The sequence below is a fragment of the Arachis stenosperma genome, chromosome 1 (assembly GCF_014773155.1).
Source record: "Arachis stenosperma cultivar V10309 chromosome 1, arast.V10309.gnm1.PFL2, whole genome shotgun sequence".
NCBI lineage: Eukaryota > Viridiplantae > Streptophyta > Magnoliopsida > Fabales > Fabaceae > Arachis > Arachis stenosperma.
Genome location: NC_080377.1, coordinates 80,485,120 through 80,488,546, shown reverse-complemented (window position 1 = coordinate 80,488,546; position 3,427 = coordinate 80,485,120).

Below are 3,427 nucleotides of genomic sequence, written 5' to 3'. Positions count from 1 at the left end.
ATAATTAAAATTAAAATTTAAAACAATTAATTAATTAAAAAGAATTTTTGAAAAAGAGGGAGGTATTTTCAAAAATTAGAGAGGGAAAAGTAGTTAGGTGGTTTTGAAAAAGATAAGAAACAAACAAAAAGTTAATTAGTTAGTTGAAAAAGATATTAAAATCAAATTTGAAAAGATAAGAGGATAAGAAGTTAGAAAAGATATTTTAAAATTTTTTTGAAAAAGATAAAATTTAAAAAAAATATGATATAAAAGATATGATTTAAAAAGATATGGTTTTGAAAAGATAAGATTGAAATTAGTTTTGAAAAAGATTTGAATTTTAAAATCACAATTAATGACTTGACTCACAAGAAATCACAAGATATGATTCTAGAACTTAAAATTTGAATCTTTCTTAACAAGAAAGTAACAAACTTGAAATTTTTGAATCAAAACATTAATTTTTGATGCAATTTTCGAAAATATGATGTAAAGATAAGAAAAAGATTTTGAAAATATTTTGAAAAAGATTTTTGAAATTTTCGAAAATGATGAAAAAATGGAAAAGATATGATTTTTGAAAAAGATTTTAAAAAGATAAGATTTAAAAAGATAAGATATTTTTTTGATTTTTGAATTTTTTTTTGATGAGAAAGAAAAACACTAAAAATACTCAATGCATGAAAATTTTGGATCAAAACACATGATGCATGCAAGAACACTATGAATGTCAAGATGAACACCAAGAACACTTTGAAGATCATGATGAACATCAAGAACATATTTTTGAAAAATTTTCAAGAAAAGAAAACATGCAAGACACCAAACTTAGAAATTTTTCATGTTTAGACTCTATGAATGCAAGAATGCATATGAAAAACACCATACAACACAAAACAAGAAAATATGAAGATCAAACAAGAAAGTTCATCAAGAACAACTTGAAGATCATGATGAATGCTATGAATGCATGAATTTTTCGAAAATTTTATGCAAGAAAAAGATGAACATGCAATTGACACCAAACTTATGACTTGACAAAAGACTCAAACAAGAAACACAAAATATTTTTTATTTTTATGATTTTTCTAATTTTTTTGTATTTTATTTGATTTTTCGAAAAACATATAAGAAAAGGAAAATAAGAAATTCAAAATTTTTAATATGAATTCCAGGAATCATGCAATGTTAGTCTAAAGCTTCGGTCCAGGAATTAGACATGGCTTAATAGCCAGCCAAGCTTTCAATGAAAGCTCCAGTCCAAAACACTAGACATGGCCAATGGCCAGCCAAGCTTTAGCATACAGCTAATAATCAAATTAACTTGCCTCTATAGAGATGGTTTTGAAGCCTCAGTCCAAAAGAATTTAGACATGGCTTTACAGCCAGCCAAGCTTCAACATGCTTCATGAAACTCTAGAATGCATATTAAAAAATTTTTTTGAATAATTTTCGAAAATAGGGAGAAGATTTTGAAAAGATTTTCGAAATTTTTTTTTTAATAAAATAAAAATTACCTAATCTGAGCAACAAGATGAACCGTCAGTTGTCCATACTCGAACAATCCCCGGCAACGGCGCCAAAAACTTGGTGTTGTTGCCGGATTAAAAACTTGGCACCATTGTGGGTTGGAAACAATTGTTTGAATTGTTGTTCGAAATTGATTGTTCCCCGGCAACGGCGCCAAAAACTTGGTGGGCGAAATTGTGATTTATACTTTCACACAACTCGAATAATATTCCTCGGTAATGGCTCCAAAAACTTGGTGCACAATACCATGGTCTAAAATTAACTTCACAGTCTCGCTCAACTAACCAGCAAGTGCACTGGGTCGTCCAAGTAATACCTTACGTGAGTAAGGGTCGATCCCACGGAGATTGTTGGTATGAAGCAAGCTATGGTCATCTTGTAGATCTCAGTTAGTGAGTGGAATCATAGGGTCAAATGGAATTAATTTGGATAAATAAAATAAATAAAACGGATAGAAGTACTTATGTAATTCAATGGTGGGAATTTCAGATAGGTGTATGGAGATGCTGTGCTCCTCTTGAATCTCTACTTTCCTCATTGCTTTCATCTGATCCTTCTTACTCCTTTCCATGGCAAGCTGTTTGTAGGGCATCACCGTTGTCAATGGCTACATCCCATCCTCTCAGTGAAAATGGTCCTCTGCGGCTGTCACTCGCATGGCTAATCATCTGTCGGTTCTCAATCAGGTTGGAATAGAATCCCTTGATTCTTTTGCGCTTGTCATCACGCCCAGCCTTCAGGAGTTTGAAGCTCGTCACAGTCATTCAATCCCAGAATCCTACTCGGAATACCATAGACAAGGTTTAGACTTTCCGGATTCTCAAGAATGCTGCCATCAGTTCTAGCTTATACCACGAAGATTCTGTTGGGGAATCTAAGAGATATGCGCCCGGCCTAAGGTAGAACGGAAGTGGTTGTCAGTCACGCGCATTCATAGGTGAGAATGATGATGAGTGTCACGGATCATCACATTCATCAAGGTGAAGTGCAACGTATATCTTGGATTACGAATAAAATTGATTTGGATAGAAAATAACAGTAATTGCATTGAAACTTGAGGTACAGCAGAGCTCCACACCCTTAATCTATGGTGTGTAGAAACTCCACCGTTGAAAATACATAAGTGAAAGGTTCAGGCATGGCCAAGAGGCCAGCCCCCCAAGGTCTAAGGACTAGGCGTCCAGAGATCTGATCCTAAGATCTAAAGTGATCAAAAGATGTCAAATACATTAGTTAAATGTTCTATTTATAATAAACTAGCTCCTAGGGTTTACATGAGTAAGTAATTGATGCATAAATCCACTTCCGGGGCCCACTTGGTGTATGTTTGGGCTGAGCTTGATCAATCCACGAGCTGAGGCTTCTCTTGGAGTTGAACTCCGAGTTATGACGTGTTTTGGGCGTTCAACTCCGGATCATGACGTTTTTCTGGCGTTTAACTCCAGATAGCAGCATGAACTTGGCGTTCAACGCCAAGTTACGTCGTCAATTTCCGAATAAAGTATGGACTATTATATATTGCTGGAAAGCCCTGGATGTCTACTTTCCAACGCCGTTGAGAGCGCTCCAATTGGAGTTCTGTAGCTCCGGAAAATCCATTTTGAGTACAGGGAGGTCAGATTCCAACAGCATCAGCAGTCCTTTTGTCAGCCTTTTTCAGAGTTTTGCTCAAGTCCCTCAATTTCAGTCAGAATTTACCTGAAATCACAGAAAAACACACAAACTCATAGTAAAGTCCAGAAATGTGAATTTAGCATAAAAACTAAGGAAAACATCCCTAAAAGTAGCTTGAACTTACTAAAAACTACCTAAAAACAATGTCAAAAAGCGTATAAATTATCCGCTCATCAGAACCATATCTAGAGCCACCACCATTCCAACACCCATACTCCCATGAACCACAAACTCCATACAC